Source organism: Oncorhynchus kisutch, linkage group LG30 (genome assembly GCF_002021735.2).
Source record: "Oncorhynchus kisutch isolate 150728-3 linkage group LG30, Okis_V2, whole genome shotgun sequence".
NCBI lineage: Eukaryota > Metazoa > Chordata > Actinopteri > Salmoniformes > Salmonidae > Oncorhynchus > Oncorhynchus kisutch.
Genome location: NC_034203.2, coordinates 32878877 through 32897070, shown reverse-complemented (window position 1 = coordinate 32897070; position 18194 = coordinate 32878877).

Here is an 18194-nt window from a genome sequence, read left to right as displayed (position 1 = left end):
GATGAGAGAGGTTGTATCTCTGGACATGCTGGTTGTAATGGGTGAGGTCACCGCATGTGTGGGAGGTGGGACAAAGGAGTTATCAGGGGCGTGAAGAGTGGAACTAGGGGCTCCATTGTGAACTAAAACAATTATAACTAACCTGAACAACAGTATACAAGGCATATTGACATTTGAGAGAGACATACAGCGAGGCATACAGTAATCACAGGTGTTGAATTGGGAAAGCTAGCTAAAACAGTAGGTGAGACAACAGCTAATCAGCTAGCACAACAACAGCAGGTAAAATGGCGTAGACTAGGCAACGGGGCCAACAGATAGAACAAACAAGCAGAATGGAGTACCGTGATTAATGGACAGTCCAGCGTGCATCAGCTATGTAGCCAAGAGATCAGTGTCCAGGGGGCAGCGGTGGATGGGGCAGGGAAGCTGGCCTGGCGAGTGTTATCCAGGTAAAAAAAAAAACTAACAATGACTAAATAGCTTGTAGCTAGTTAGCTGGTTAGCTTCTGGAGGTTCTTGAGTGTGTTCTAAAAATAAATAAAAAATTATAGCGATTCCGTATCACATTGGGTGAGGCAGGTTTCCGGAAGGTATAAACAAATTAAAAGTCAAAAGAGATAGAAAGTAAATATGGGTCCGGTGAGCGTTTGAGACGCGGCGATTCAGGCGGTTAGCAGGCCTGTGCTAACAAGCTAACAGTTTGTAGGCCCGGGCTAGACAAGGTAGCAGTTAGCGGGCCGGAGCTGGACAAGCTAGCAGTTAGCAGGCCGAATTAGCAAGCAGGGAGATAGCGAGGGCTAGAGAGTTAGCCTTTGGGGGACGTCGCGATGGGGTGAGTCTGTTTATTCCTCTTCATGCGATGACATCGGTAGACCGGTCGTGGGCCCGGGTATTGTAGCTCAGGAGTATGCTACGGTGGTAGCACAGGTGCTACGGCCGGGCTAGCTTCAAGCTAAGTGGGTGGAAACGCTAGCCAGGAGTAATCCGAGGTTGCGGTTTAGCTAGATAGCTAGTTGCTGAAAAATCCAGCTGAAAGATGTTCCGTTTGCGGTGGGAATCCGGGGATGAAAAATAAATAGGTCCGTTGTGCTCTGGTTAAAGTCGCGTTGTACGAACAGGCGAGAGCTTTCCGAACTACAGGTTAGCTGATGACCGGTAAGCTGGAGACCGCTAGCATACCCGCTGGTTAGCTGGCTAGCTTCAGTTGAGGGGTTCCGAAGTAAATATAAATACTTTAGGAAAAATAGCTACATTGGGTGAGTCGGGTTGCAGGAGAGTATTTGGAAGCTTAGGGTTTAGCAAAATGTTTTCAAAGAGGTATGTGGAGAAAATATGTAAAAAACGAAAAATAAACGATATATACAGGGACACGACAGGACAGGACGACCTACTGCTACGCCATCTTGGGAACGAGAGTACAGTTGCAAACCGTAGTCTGGCTTTTTTATGGCGGTTTTGGAGCAGTGGCTTCTTCCTTGCTGAGTGGCCATTCAGGTTATGTCGATATAGGACTCGTTTTACTGTGGATATAGATACTTTTGCACCTGTTTCCTCCAACATCTTCACAAGGTCCTTTGCTGTTGTTCTGAGATTGATTTGCACTTTTCGCACCAAAGTACGTTAATCTCTAGAAGACAGAACGCATCTCCTTCCTGAGCGGTATGACGGCTGCGTGGTCCCATGGTATTTATACTTGTGTACTATTGTTTGTACAGATGAACATGATACCTTCAGGCGTTTGGAAATTGCTCCCAAGGATGAACCAGACTTGTGGAGGTCAATAAACATTTTTTTGAGGTCTTGGCTGATTTCTTTTGATTTTCCCATGATGTCAAGCAAAGACGCACTGAGTTTGAAGGTAGGCCTTGAAATACATCCACAGGTACACCTCCAATTGACTCAAATTATGTCAATTAGCCGATCAGAAGAATCCAAAGCTATGACATTTTCTGGACTTTTCCAAGCTGTTAAAAGGCACAGTCATCTTAGTGTATGTAAACTTCTGACCCACTGGAATTGTGATACAGTGAATTATAAGTGAAATAATCGGTCTGTAAACAATTGTTGGAAAAATTACTTGTCATGCACAAAGTAGATGTCCTAACTGACTTGCCAAAACTATAGTTTGTTTAAGAAGAAATTTGTGGAGTGGTTGAAAAACTAGTTTTAATGACTCCATCTGTACATGCATGCTACGGCATCCACACTTAAATTGCTGGATGCTACTTATCATTGCGCACTTAGGTTTATTACGGTTGCTAGCTACAGAACTACACTGTGTTTTATATCAAAATGTGGGTTCGACTTCGTTGTATATGAGACGAGAACAACATCCTCTCGTGTTTGTCTATAGAGCACTTCTGAATAAACTACCTTTGTATTTATCATCACTCATCAACATTAGAATTATAATTCCTAAAAGCAGGTCTTAAGCATGGATTCCACTTGAGGCCCATGTGATATCCACAGAGTTGGGTATGGCTGCCTTTTCCTGTTACTTATGGAATAGTCTGCAGACTAAACTTAAACTTGAGACTCTTGTCCCACTTTCCCATAATAAACATTTCTTGGAGGATTTTTTATTTTTTTTGCTGTTCGGGGAATAACCTGTTAGGGGAATAACCTGTTAGGGGAATAACCTGTTAGGGGAATAACCTGTTAGGGGAATAACCTGTTAGGGGAGTAACCTGTTAGGGGAATAACCTGTTAGGGGAATAACCTGTTAGGGGAATAACCTGTTAGGGGAATAACCTGTTAGGGGAATAACCTGTTAGGGGAATAACCTGTTAGGGGAATAACCTGTGTGTAAATGTAACAATCTGCTGCTGTATTTTCTTGTGTTATCTGTGGTCATTTTGTTGGTCTAGTGTCATTTCTTAATCATTAAACCTAAACTGTATGTGTAAACATGTATACGCAGGGCCCAGCTGTAAAAGAGACCTTGGCCTCAGTCTGTGTTCCTTGTTGAAATAAAGGTGTAATAATTAGAGTTACCAGCATCAGAAATTGCAACCCAAAGAAATGCTTCACAGAATTCAAATAACAGTAACATCTCAACATCAACTGTTCAGAGACTGTGTGAATAAGGCCTTTATAGTCGAATTGTTGCAAATAAACTACTACTAAAGGACACAATAAGAAGAAGATACTTGCTTGGGCCAAGAAACACCAGCAATGGACATTAGAACGGTGGAAATGTGTCCTTTGGTCTGGAGTCCAAATTGGAGATTTTTGGTTCCAACTGCTGTGTCTTTGTGAGACGCGGTGTGGGTGAACAGATTATCTCTGCATGTGTATTTCCCACCAGAAAGCATAGAGGAGGAGGTGTTATGGTGTGGAAAAAGCTAGCCTTTGCTTTCCTGACTGACTGCGTGTATTGGTTCCTGACTTCCCTGAACAGTTGCATATCGCGGGGATTATTCAATGCTATTTCAGTCCGCCACAGGATGTTTTTGTGTTGGTCAAGGGCAGTCAGGTCTGGAGTGAATCAAGGGCTATATCTGTTCTTAGTTCTGCATTTTTTGAAAGGGGCATGCTTATCTAAGAGGGTGAGGAGATTGCTTTTAAAGAACGACCAGGCATCCTCGACTGATGGGATGAGGTCAATATCCTTCCAGGATACCCGGGTCAGGTTGATTAGAAAGGTCTGCTCGCAGAAGTGTTTTAGGGAGCGTTTGACAGTGATGAGGGGTGATCGTTTGACCGCGGACCCATAGCGGATACAGGCAAGGAGGCAGTAATCGCTGAGATCCTGATTGAAGACAGCAGAGGTGTATTTGTAGAGCAAGTTGGTTCGGATAATGTCTATGAGAGTGCCCATGTTTACAGATTTAGGGTTGTACCTGGTGGGTTCCTTGATGATTTGTGTGAGATTGAGGGCATCTAGCTTAGATTGTAGGACTGCCGGGGTGTTAAGCATATCCCAGTTTAGGTCACCTAACAGAACGAACTCTGAAGCTAGATGGGGGAGATCAATTCACATATGGTGTCCAGGGCACAGCTGGGAGCTGAGGGGGGTCGATAACAGGCAGCAACAGTGAGAGACTTATTTCTGGAGAGTTTCATTTTAAAAATTAGAAGTTCTAACTGTTTGGGTATGGAAAGTATGACATTACTTTGCAGGCTATCTCTGCAGTAGACTGCAACTGCTCCCCCTTTGGCAGTTCTATCTTGACGGAAAATGTTGTAGTTGGGTATGGAAATCTCAGGTTTTTTGGTGGCCTTCCTAAGCCAGGATTCAGACACGGCAAGGACATCAGGGTTGGCAGAGTGTGCTAAAGCCGTGAGTAAAACAAACTTAGGGAGGAGGCTTCTGATGTTGACATGCATGAAACCAAGGCTTTTTCAATCACAGAAGTCAACAAATGAGGGTGCCCAGGGACATGCAGGGCCTGGGTTTACCTCCACATTACACGAGGAACAGAGGAAGAGTAGGATGAGGGTACGGCCAAAGGCTATGAAAACCGGTCGTCTAGAGCGTTGGGGACAAAGAATAAAAGGAGCAGATTTCTGGGCATGGTAGAATAGATTCAGGGCATAATGTGCAGACAAGGGTATGGTGGGGTGCGGGTACAGTGGAGGTAAGCCCAGGCGCTGAGTGTTGACAAGAGAGGTTTAATCTCTGGACATGCTTGTTGTAATGGGTGAGGTCACCGCATGTGTGGGAGGTGGGACAAAGGAGTTATCAGGGGCGTGAAGAGTGGAACTAGGGGCTCCATTGTGAACTAAAACAATTATAACTAACCTGAACAACAGTATACAAGGCATATTGACATTTGAGAGAGACATACAGCGAGGCATACAGTAATCACAGGTGTTGAATTGGGAAAGCTAGCTAAAACAGTAGGTGAGACAACAGCTAATCAGCTAGCACAACAACAGCAGGTAAAATGGCGTAGACTAGGCAACGGGGCCAACAGATAGAACAAACAAGCAGAATGGAGTACCGTGATTAATGGACAGTCCAGCGTGCATCAGCTATGTAGCCAAGAGATCAGTGTCCAGGGGGCAGCGGTGGATGGGGCAGGGAAGCTGGCCTGGCGAGTGTTATCCAGGTAAAAAAAAAAACTAACAATGACTAAATAGCTTGTAGCTAGTTAGCTGGTTAGCTTCTGGAGGTTCTTGAGTGTGTTCTAAAAATAAATAAAAAATTATAGCGATTCCGTATCACATTGGGTGAGGCAGGTTTCCGGAAGGTATAAACAAATTAAAAGTCAAAAGAGATAGAAAGTAAATATGGGTCCGGTGAGCGTTTGAGATGCGGCGATTCAGGCGGTTAGCAGGCCTGTGCTAACAAGCTAACAGTTTGTAGGCCCGGGCTAGACAAGGTAGCAGTTAGCGGGCCGGAGCTGGACAAGCTAGCAGTTAGCAGGCCGAATTAGCAAGCAGGGAGATAGCGAGGGCTAGAGAGTTAGCCTTTGGGGGACGTCGCGATGGGGTGAGTCTGTTTATTCCTCTTCATGCGATGACATCGGTAGACCGGTCGTGGGCCCGGGTATTGTAGCTCAGGAGTATGCTACGGTGGTAGCACAGGTGCTACGGCCGGGCTAGCTTCAAGCTAAGTGGGTGGAAACGCTAGCCAGGAGTAATCCGAGGTTGCGGTTTAGCTAGATAGCTAGTTGCTGAAAAATCCAGCTGAAAGATGTTCCGTTTGCGGTGGGAATCCGGGGATGAAAAATAAATAGGTCCGTTGTGCTCTGGTTAAAGTCGCGTTGTACGAACAGGCGAGAGCTTTCCGAACTACAGGTTAGCTGATGACCGGTAAGCTGGAGACCGCTAGCATACCCGCTGGTTAGCTGGCTAGCTTCAGTTGAGGGGTTCCGAAGTAAATATAAATACTTTAGGAAAAATAGCTACATTGGGTGAGTCGGGTTGCAGGAGAGTATTTGGAAGCTTAGGGTTTAGCAAAATGTTTTCAAAGAGGTATGTGGAGAAAATATGTAAAAAACGAAAAATAAACGATATATACAGGGACACGACAGGACAGGACGACCTACTGCTACGCCATCTTGGGAACGAGAGTACAGTTGCAAACCGTAGTCTGGCTTTTTTATGGCGGTTTTGGAGCAGTGGCTTCTTCCTTGCTGAGTGGCCATTCAGGTTATGTCGATATAGGACTCGTTTTACTGTGGATATAGATACTTTTGCACCTGTTTCCTCCAACATCTTCACAAGGTCCTTTGCTGTTGTTCTGAGATTGATTTGCACTTTTCGCACCAAAGTACGTTAATCTCTAGAAGACAGAACGCATCTCCTTCCTGAGCGGTATGACGGCTGCGTGGTCCCATGGTATTTATACTTGTGTACTATTGTTTGTACAGATGAACATGATACCTTCAGGCGTTTGGAAATTGCTCCCAAGGATGAACCAGACTTGTGGAGGTCAATAAACATTTTTTTGAGGTCTTGGCTGATTTCTTTTGATTTTCCCATGATGTCAAGCAAAGACGCACTGAGTTTGAAGGTAGGCCTTGAAATACATCCACAGGTACACCTCCAATTGACTCAAATTATGTCAATTAGCCGATCAGAAGAATCCAAAGCTATGACATTTTCTGGACTTTTCCAAGCTGTTAAAAGGCACAGTCATCTTAGTGTATGTAAACTTCTGACCCACTGGAATTGTGATACAGTGAATTATAAGTGAAATAATCGGTCTGTAAACAATTGTTGGAAAAATTACTTGTCATGCACAAAGTAGATGTCCTAACTGACTTGCCAAAACTATAGTTTGTTTAAGAAGAAATTTGTGGAGTGGTTGAAAAACTAGTTTTAATGACTCCATCTGTACATGCATGCTACGGCATCCACACTTAAATTGCTGGATGCTACTTATCATTGCGCACTTAGGTTTATTACGGTTGCTAGCTACAGAACTACACTGTGTTTTATATCAAAATGTGGGTTCGACTTCGTTGTATATGAGACGAGAACAACATCCTCTCGTGTTTGTCTATAGAGCACTTCTGAATAAACTACCTTTGTATTTATCATCACTCATCAACATTAGAATTATAATTCCTAAAAGCAGGTCTTAAGCATGGATTCCACTTGAGGCCCATGTGATATCCACAGAGTTGGGTATGGCTGCCTTTTCCTGTTACTTATGGAATAGTCTGCAGACTAAACTTAAACTTGAGACTCTTGTCCCACTTTCCCATAATAAACATTTCTTGGAGGATTTTTTATTTTTTTTGCTGTTCGGGGAATAACCTGTTAGGGGAATAACCTGTTAGGGGAATAACCTGTTAGGGGAATAACCTGTTAGGGGAATAACCTGTTAGGGGAGTAACCTGTTAGGGGAATAACCTGTTAGGGGAATAACCTGTTAGGGGAATAACCTGTTAGGGGAATAACCTGTTAGGGGAATAACCTGTTAGGGGAATAACCTGTTAGGGGAATAACCTGTTAGGGGAATAACCTGTTAGGGGAGTAACCTGTTAGGGGAATAACCTGTTAGGGGAATAACCTGTTAGGGGAATAACCTGTTAGGGGAATAACCTGTTAGGGGAATAACCTGTTAGGGGAATAACCTGTTAGGGGAATAACCTGTTAGGGGAATAACCTGTGTGTAAATGTAACAATCTGCTGCTGTATTTTCTTGTGTTATCTGTGGTCATTTTGTTGGTCTAGTGTCATTTCTTAATCATTAAACCTAAACTGTATGTGTAAACATGTATACGCAGGGCCCAGCTGTAAAAGAGACCTTGGCCTCAGTCTGTGTTCCTTGTTGAAATAAAGGTGTAATAATTAGAGTTACCAGCATCAGAAATTGCAACCCAAAGAAATGCTTCACAGAATTCAAATAACAGTAACATCTCAACATCAACTGTTCAGAGACTGTGTGAATAAGGCCTTTATAGTCGAATTGTTGCAAATAAACTACTACTAAAGGACACAATAAGAAGAAGATACTTGCTTGGGCCAAGAAACACCAGCAATGGACATTAGAACGGTGGAAATGTGTCCTTTGGTCTGGAGTCCAAATTGGAGATTTTTGGTTCCAACTGCTGTGTCTTTGTGAGACGCGGTGTGGGTGAACAGATTATCTCTGCATGTGTATTTCCCACCAGAAAGCATAGAGGAGGAGGTGTTATGGTGTGGAAAAAGCTAGCCTTTGCTTTCCTGACTGACTGCGTGTATTGGTTCCTGACTTCCCTGAACAGTTGCATATCGCGGGGATTATTCAATGCTATTTCAGTCCGCCACAGGATGTTTTTGTGTTGGTCAAGGGCAGTCAGGTCTGGAGTGAATCAAGGGCTATATCTGTTCTTAGTTCTGCATTTTTTGAAAGGGGCATGCTTATCTAAGAGGGTGAGGAGATTGCTTTTAAAGAACGACCAGGCATCCTCGACTGATGGGATGAGGTCAATATCCTTCCAGGATACCCGGGTCAGGTTGATTAGAAAGGTCTGCTCGCAGAAGTGTTTTAGGGAGCGTTTGACAGTGATGAGGGGTGATCGTTTGACCGCGGACCCATAGCGGATACAGGCAAGGAGGCAGTAATCGCTGAGATCCTGATTGAAGACAGCAGAGGTGTATTTGTAGAGCAAGTTGGTTCGGATAATGTCTATGAGAGTGCCCATGTTTACAGATTTAGGGTTGTACCTGGTGGGTTCCTTGATGATTTGTGTGAGATTGAGGGCATCTAGCTTAGATTGTAGGACTGCCGGGGTGTTAAGCATATCCCAGTTTAGGTCACCTAACAGAACGAACTCTGAAGCTAGATGGGGGAGATCAATTCACATATGGTGTCCAGGGCACAGCTGGGAGCTGAGGGGGGTCGATAACAGGCAGCAACAGTGAGAGACTTATTTCTGGAGAGTTTCATTTTAAAAATTAGAAGTTCTAACTGTTTGGGTATGGAAAGTATGACATTACTTTGCAGGCTATCTCTGCAGTAGACTGCAACTGCTCCCCCTTTGGCAGTTCTATCTTGACGGAAAATGTTGTAGTTGGGTATGGAAATCTCAGGTTTTTTGGTGGCCTTCCTAAGCCAGGATTCAGACACGGCAAGGACATCAGGGTTGGCAGAGTGTGCTAAAGCCGTGAGTAAAACAAACTTAGGGAGGAGGCTTCTGATGTTGACATGCATGAAACCAAGGCTTTTTCAATCACAGAAGTCAACAAATGAGGGTGCCCAGGGACATGCAGGGCCTGGGTTTACCTCCACATTACACGAGGAACAGAGGAAGAGTAGGATGAGGGTACGGCCAAAGGCTATGAAAACCGGTCGTCTAGAGCGTTGGGGACAAAGAATAAAAGGAGCAGATTTCTGGGCATGGTAGAATAGATTCAGGGCATAATGTGCAGACAAGGGTATGGTGGGGTGCGGGTACAGTGGAGGTAAGCCCAGGCGCTGAGTGTTGACAAGAGAGGTTTAATCTCTGGACATGCTTGTTTTAATGGGTGAGGTCACCGCATGTGTGTTAGAGATTTATTATTGTGTGGTTAATCATTGTGATTCGCTAGGAAACATTTTATCTGTCTGAACTCAACCCCGACCATATGGCACAGGAAGACTCTTCCTTTCCTGTCTGTTCATCTCTTCTCCACTTCTTCTCTCCTCCTCGCCCAGCTACTCTAACTTCTCCCAGACTGTCTCCATCAGGAGTCTATGGGAAACAAAAGGCTTTAAAGAAAAGTACAGTATAATTCTGTGAGGTGCTTTGGTAAGCTGTCTCTATCAAATCCTTTCACTGCGCACATGCACAAACACACAGAGACACAGATGCACACACACACATAAGCACACTTGTTCACATGTGAATGAACCTCTGGAAATGTGGTGGAGACAGCATAGAAAAAATATTACAGAAGTTCCAAAATAATAAAGACATTTCAAATGTCATATTATGTTTTTACACAGTGCTGTAGCGATGTGCAAATAGTAAAAGTGTAAAAGGGGAAATAAATAAATATGGGTTGTATTTACAATGGTGTTTGTTTTCACTTGGTTGCACTTTCCTTGGGGCAACAGGTCACACATCTTGCTGCTGTGATGGCACACTGTGACATTTCACCCAATAGATATGGGAGTTTATCAAAATTGGATTTGTTTTTCGAATTCTTCGTGGGTCTGTGTAATCTGAGGGAAATATGTGTCTTTAATATGGTCTTACATTTGACAGGAGGGTAGGAAGTGCAGCTCAGTTTCCACCTCATTTTGTGGGCAGTGTGCACATAGCCTGTCTTCTCTTGAGAGCCAGGTCTTTCTATGGTGACCTTTCTCAATGCTCACTGGGTCTGTACATAGTCAAAGCTTTCCTTAATTTTGGGTCAGTCACAGTGGTCAGGTATTCTGCCACTGTGTACTCTCTGTTTAGGGCCAAATAGTGTTCTAGTTTGCTCTGTTTTTTGTTAATTCCCTCCACTGTGTCAAGTAATTCTCTTTTTGTTTTCTCATGATTTGGCTGGGTCTAATTGTGTTGCTGTCCTGGGGCTCTGTGGGGTCTGTTTGTGTTTGGACCAGCTTGCTTAGGGGTCTCTTCTCCGGGTTCATCTCTCTGTAGGTGATGGCTTTGTTATAGAATGTTGTCGAATTTAACATCACTTTTCTGTATTTTGATAATGGGCCTAATTCTGCTCTGCGTGCATTATTGGATGTTTTACGTTGTACACAAAGGATATTTCTGCAGAATTCTGCATGAAGAGTCTCAATTTGCTGTTTGTCACATTTTGTGAATTATTGGTTGGCGGACCCCAGACCTCACAACCACAAAGGGTAATGGGTTCTATAACTGACTCAAGTATTTTTAGCCAGATCCTAATTGGTATGTCAAATGATATGTTCCTTTTGATGGCTTTCAAGGCCCTTCTTGCCTTTTCTCTCAGATTGTTCACAGCTTTGTGGAAGTTACCTGTGGTGGTGATTCTTAGGTCACGGTATGTATAGTTTTTTTGTGCACTCTAGGGCATCAGTGTCTAGATGGAATTTGTATTTTTGGTCTTGACAGCTGGACCTTTTTTGGAACACCATTACTTTTGTCTTAATGAGATTTACTGTCAGGGCCCAGGTCTGCCAGGGCCCAGGTCTGTCAGGGCCCAGGTCTGTCAGGGCCCAGGTCTGTCAGGGCCCAGATCTGTCAGGCCCCAGGTCTGTCAGGGCCCAGGTCTGACAGAATCTGTGCATAAGATCTAGGTGCTGCTGTAGGCCCTCCTTGGTTGGGGACAGAACACCAGATCATCAGCAAACAGTAGACATTTGACTTCAGATTCTAGTAGGGTGAGGCCTGGTGCTGCAGTCTGTTCTAGTGCCATCGTCAATTCGTCAATATATATGTTGAAGAGGGTGGGGCTTAAGCTGCATCCCTGTCTCCCCCCATGGCCATGTGGAAAGAAATGTGTGTTTTTGCCAATTTGATTGTTTACATGGATTTTATAATGTCGTATGTTTTTCCCCCAACACCACGTTCCATCAATTTGTCTAGCAGACCCTCATGCCAAATTGAGTCAAAAGCATTTTTGAAGTCAACAAGGCATGAGAAGACTTTGCCTTTGTTTTGGTTTGTTTGTTTGACAATTAGTGTTTGCAGGGTGAATACGTGGTCTGTCGTACGGTATTTTGGTAAAAAGACAATTTGACATTTGCTCAGTACATTGTTTTCATCTAGGAAATGTACAAGTCTGCTGCTAATGATAATGCAGAGGATATTCCCAAGGTTGCTGTTGACAGTCAAATTTGTCTCCACTTTTGTGTATTGGGGTTATCTGTCCTTGGTTCCAAATATTGGGGAATATGCCAGAGCTGAGGATGATGTTAAAGAGTTTAAGTATAGCCAATTGGAATTTGTGGTCTGTATATTTGATCATTTCATGTAGGATACCATCAACACCACAGGCCTTTTTGGGTTAGAGTGTTTTTATTTTGTCCTGTAGTTCATTCAATGTAATTGGAGAATCCAGTGGGTTCTGGTAGTCTTTAATAGCCTATTCTAAGATTTCTAATTGATAATGTATATGTTTTTGTTGTTTGTTCTTTGTTATAGAACCAAAAAGGTAGGAGCAGTGGTTTATCCACACATCTCCGTTTTGGATAGATAACTCTTCTTGTGGTTGTTTGTTTTGTGTGTTCCAATTTTCCCAGAAGTGGTTAGATTCCATGGATTCTTCAATTTCATTGAGCTGATTTCTGACATGCTGTTCCTTCTTTTTCCGTAGTATATTACTGTATCGTTTTGTAGTGAAGGGGAAGACTCAGGTTCTCTGGGCCTCCCTGTTTTTGGTTGGATAGGTTTCTCAATTTCTTTTAGGTTTTTGCATTCTTCATCAAACCATTTGTCATTGTTGTAAATTTTCTTATGTTGCCTGCTTGGATATTTATTTTATTTGATAGGGAAGCTGAAAGGTCAAATACACTGTTTAAGCTTTCTACTGCCAAGTTTACACCTTCACTATTACAGTGAACTGTTTTGTCCAGGAAGTTGTCTAACATGGATTGAATTGGTTGTTGCCCCCAAAAATTTGGTAGGTTTCTACACTACTTTCCTTCCATCTTATAGCATTTCTTAATATTGCCTAGGGGGGCATATTTGGCAGGGAATACTGTCACCTCCAGGTAGGTGTTTATCCCCTTGTGTGCTGAGAGTGTCAGGTTTTTGGAAGTGGTTGATCTCCCCCTCTAAGATGGAGGAGCGGTCATGGTTAAAGTATGGGGATTCTATTGGGTGGATATACAGTGCCTTGCGAAAGTATTCGGCCCCCTTGAACTTTGCGACCTTTTGCCACATTTCAGGCTTCAAACATAAAGATATAAAACTGTATTTTTTTGTGAAGAATCAACAACAAGTGGGACACAATCATGAAGTGGAACGACATTTATTGGATATTTCAAACTTTTTTAACAAATCAAAAACTGAAAAATTGGGCGTGCAAAATTATTCAGCCCCCTTTAGTTAATACTTTGTAGCGCCACCTTTTGCTGCGATTACAGCTGTATGTCGCTTGGGGTGCAAAACTCTATCAGAGCATTTGTGAACAGCAGTTTTCAGTTCTTTCCACAGATTCTCGATTGGATTCAGGTCTGGACTTTGACTTGGCCATTCTAACACCTGGATATGTTTATTTTTGAACCATTGCATTGTAGATTTTGCTTTATGTTTTGGATCATTGTCTTGTTGGACGACAAATCTTCGTCCCAGTCTCAGGTCTTTTGCAGACTCCATCAGGTTTTCTTCCAGAATGGTCCTGTATTTGGCTCCATCCATCTTCCCATCAATTTTAACCATCTTCCCTGTCCCTGCTGAAGAAAAGCAGGCCCAAACCATGATGCTGCCACCACCATGTTTGACAGTGGGGATGGTGTGGTCAGGGTGATGAGCTGTGTTGCTTTTACGCCAAACATAACGTTTTGCATTGTTGCCAAAAAGTTCAATTTTGGTTTCATCTGACCAGAGCACCTTCTTCCACATGTTTGGTGTGTCTCCCAGGTGGCTTGTGGCAAACTTTAAACAACACTTTTTATGGATATCTTTAAGAAATGGCTTTCTTCTTTCCACTCTTCCATAAAGGCCAGATTTGTGCAATATACGACTGATTGTTGTCCTATGGACAGAGTCTCCCACCTCAGCTGTAGATCTCTGCAGTTCATCCAGAGTGATCATGGGCCTCTTGGCTGCATCTCTGATCAGTCTTCTCCTTGTATGAGCTGAAAGTTTAGAGGGAAGGCCAGGTCTTGGTAGATTTGCAGTGGTCTGATACTCCTTCCATTTCAATATTATCGCTTGCACAGTGCTCCTTGGGATGTTTAAAGCTTGGGAAATCTTTTTGTATCCAAATCCGGCTTTAAACTTCTTCACAACAGTATCTCGGACCTGCCTGGTGTGTTCCTTGTTCTTCATGATGCTCTCTGCGCTTTTAACGGACCTCTGAGACTATCACAGTGCAGGTGCATTCATACGGAGACTTGATTACACACAGGTGGATTGTATTTATCATCATTAGTCATTTAGGTCAACATTGGATCATTCAGAGATCCTCACTGAACTTCTGGAGAGAGTTTGCTGCACTGAAAGTAAAGGGGCTGAATAATTTTGCACGCCCAATTTTTCAGTTTTTGGTTTGTTAAAAAAGTTTGAAATATCCAATAAATGTCGTTCCACTTCATGATTGTGTCCCACTTGTTGTTGATTCTTCACAAAAAAATAGTTTTATATCTTTATGTTTGAAGCCTGAAATGTGGCAAAAGGTCGCAAAGTTCAAGGGGGCCGAATACTTTCGCAAGGCACTGTAGGTAGCACACATGAGGAAAACTTTCTCTGTTGAGATAATTTCCTTATTAAATTCTAGCCAGATGTAAAATGTTCCTGTTTTGACTAATTTAATAGAGTGGGTTCGGTCTGCTCTATACCAAATTAGCATACCCTCTGAGTTTCTTCCCTGCTTCACACCTGGTAGTTTGGTGAATGGGCCTACCAGCTTTCTGTAACCTAGAGAGCAACCAGTGGGTCTGTCTCCTCTATACCAGGTTTCTTCTAGGATGACAATGTCTGTATTTCCAATTTCTTTGATGAAGTCTGTGTTCCTACTCTTTAGGACAAAGGCAGATGACCTCAGAACTTGTATATTTCCCCCTTCCCTCACTCTCTTTCTCCCTTCTATCTCTTCTATGTCCCTCTCTCTCGCTCCCTTCTTCCTGACTCTCTCTCTCCCTTCTCCCTCCCTCTCTTTCTCCCTTCTCCCTCCTTCTATCTCTGTCCCTCTCTCTCTCTCTCTCTCTCCCTTCTCCCTCAGGCTGTCTCTGTCCCTCTCTCTCTCTCTCTCCCTTCTCCCTCACTCTCTTTCTCTCTTCTCCATCTTATCTCTGTCCCTCTCTCTCCCTTCTCCCTCCTTCTATCTCTGTCCCTCTCTCTCTCTCTCTCTCCCTTCTCCCTCACTCTCTTTCTCCCTTCTCCATCTTATCTCTGTCCCTCTCTCTCCCTTCTCCCTCCTTCTATCTCTGTCCCTCTCTCTCTCGCTCTCCCTTCTCCCTCCTTCTATCTCTGTCCCTCTCTCTCTCTCTCCCTTCTCCCTCACTCTCTTTCTCCCTTCTCCATCTTATCTCTGTCCCTCTCTCTCCCTTCTCCCTCCTTCTATCTCTGTCCCTCTCTCTCTCGCTCTCCCTTCTCCCTCCTTCTATCTCTGTCCCCCTCTCTCTCTCTCTCTCTCTCCCTTCTCCCTCACTCTCTTTCTCCCTTCTCCATCTTATCTCTGTCCCTCTCTCTCCCTTCTCCCTCCTTCTATCTCTGTCCCTCTCTTGCTCTCTCTCTCTATCTCCACCCCTCCCTCCTCTGTCTCTCTTTGTGTCTCTGTCTGTCACATTCACGAACACACTCTACACTTGACATCTAGAGTGTGATTTCTGACAGGTCGCAGGTCCTCAAGGCTTTCTGTGTGTGTGTGTGTGTGTGTGTGTGTGTTCTCTCTGACAGGAGGTAGCCTGGGGTATCCAAATTTTAGAGGTCAAGTTTAAATATGAAACTACCCTTCCATTGGTAACACATGCAGTTTCCATAGACAGCACAGCACTGTTACAGATAGGACTGCATTAGACACACACACATACACCACAGACATTTGGAAGTGGTTTCTTTATTCTCTGTAGGACTTTTTATCACATGCCCAACACATGGAAAACATGAGTAACGTATGTGTGTGTGTTTGTGCGTTTGTACTTGTTCGTCAGCAAGTGTGTGTGTGTGTGTGTAGGTGTGTGTGTAGGCTACGTGTGTGTGTAAGTGTGTGTGTAGGCTACGTGTGTGTGTAAGTGTGTGTGTAGGCTACGTGTGTGTGTAAGTGTGTGTGTAGGTGTGTGTGGGTCAGACAGAGTGATGGATTTGGACTTGTTTTTTAATCATTTGGATTTTTCAAATGGCCCTGGGCTTGTCCAAGGGACTAATTAGTGCATGTGGCTTCAGCATAATAAATAAGGCAGAAAACACACACAGACACACACACTCTTTGCTGTATAATGTGTTGACAGCCTGTGCCCCTGTGAGAGCAGAAGGGTGAGGGCCTGAGAGAACTCCTCAGGCACCACGCCTCTGTCACACACACACACTCCTCCTGAGGTAAACTGGAGAGATTAGCAGCTCATTACCATACTGCAGAGGGGCGAAACACAGTGGGCAGAGTGTGTGTACGTGTGTGTCTACAGTTTACACACCTCTGAGCATTGTCCCCTCATCATCACAACATCGGTTTCATTATTTAGTAAGTGTCCCAGAGTAGTCCATGACGTGAGACGAAGGGAGACGACGGGAGACAAAACATTATGGAATGTTTTTTTTTTGGCACTAAGACTATAATTTGATCAAACAGTTACAATCTCCCCTCATAAAGCAGCTTCTCCCTCTATCCAATCACAACTAATGGGAAACAGGTTTTCACAGCTACTCAGAGCTGATCCAATATAATTCTATCCACTGTGACCTCAGAGGTGGTGTCTAACAGCTGTATATATACCTGTGGGCTTCAGTGGTTTTTGCTTTGGGTAGAATTTTCCAGTAGGCACAGATCAAGGCTCAGATTTTCCTTCCCAAATGCTAAACTTAACAATTAAAAAACAACTGACCTTTGGTCAGTCTAGGCCAACTATAGCTACGCAGTTTAACGTTGAAACTTCAACAGAAAAACAACCCCTTTTCTCTTCATAAGCAGAATCAGCTTTCAGCACCTTGCTGGAGAAAGAAAAGAGAATTCATTAAATTCAGCCACTCACCCTGGGCTAAGGAATAGACAGAGTGAGGGAGAAGGGAGGAGAGGGGAGGGGAGGGAGAGAGAAGAAGAGAGGAGGTTTTCTAAAGCAGAGGCCCTTGAAGTGAATTGAAGAGAGGGGTTAGTTTAGCAGAAGAGCTCTGTCGGAAAAGAGAGAACTGAAAGAACAGAGTGAACACTCCAATGAGGAATACAAGGATAAAGGAACACTAAACCAGCAAAAGAGAAGAAAAGAGAGAAGAAAAGAGAGAGGTGTTAGAGAGGGTCAGTTTTACCCTATTGCCCCTGTGCTTCCACGCAGTACAAGCCCACACACAGACACACACACAAAACTGGACTGTCTCTCTGTAATCCCTGTCCATTCAATTCTCCTATTGTCCTGTTTTTAATAATCCAGGTTTAATCTGGATAGATGAGTGACCACTAAAGCGGTTTATCAAATTAGACCCAAATAGCCATTTAGGACTGATGAACAAATCGTTCATTTAATATCTAATTCTCATAATTATAAAGAATGAGAGTACCTGGTTGTCAAAATAGTGTTGGGAATCCTGGGCTCAGACAATGGGACAAAGCCATGCGGACCAACCAGGTCACCTGTGATACAAGTCAGTATTCTTGGTCCAACCATGTCTGAGGACCTTGGGAGATGACGTGGAAACCCGCCAACTAGGGGCAACAGTTAGCGTTTCTACCTTCAAGTAGGTAGTACCTTAAAATCTGCCTCTGATTCCAAAGGTTAGAGTTCAAATCCAGTGATTGGAAGTTGTTTTTTATATTTTTGTTTTAAGCCTATCCCAAACCTGAACCCTTACCTTAAAGGAAAACTCTGCCCAAAAATGTAATTAGTCCCAAAATGTTTTGCTTGTCAGTAATCAAGTTTACACAATATGAAATGTATTCTTTTTGGGGATGATTTGATTGCCGACAAGCAAAACATTTTGGGACCATGTCAACAATAGACTAATGAAACAAATACCATAAGATTGGATGCATTTTACTTCAACCATTCGGACTTAATGCCTAACCTTGAGAATTTCTGAGTTAATGCCTGAATTTAACCCTAGAGTTGATGCCTAAAGTTAACCTTAAACACTTCGAAATTGACGTTTGGGAAACATGGATGAACGTCTAATTCTAACGTGAGACTGTGAGACTGTGAGAGCAAACCCTTTACGGTACTCCACCACCCTGTACTGTCAGAGGGAAAGGTAAAGGGAGGGAGGGATCGGGAGGATTAGGGAGAAAGAAAGAGAGAGAGATGAGACAGAGAGAGAGAGAGAGCGAGAGAGAGAGTAAAGGTGCTGAGCAGAGAGAGAGAGAGAGAGCAGAGAGAGAGATAGAGAGAGAGAGATAGATAGAGAGATAGACGAGAGAAAGGTGCTGAGAGAGAGAGAGAGAGAGAGAGAGAGAGGTGAGAAGGAGAGAGAGAGAGAGAGAGGAGAGAGAGAGAGAGAAGGTGCTGAGAGATAGGATGATGAGAGAGAGAAGGGAGAGAG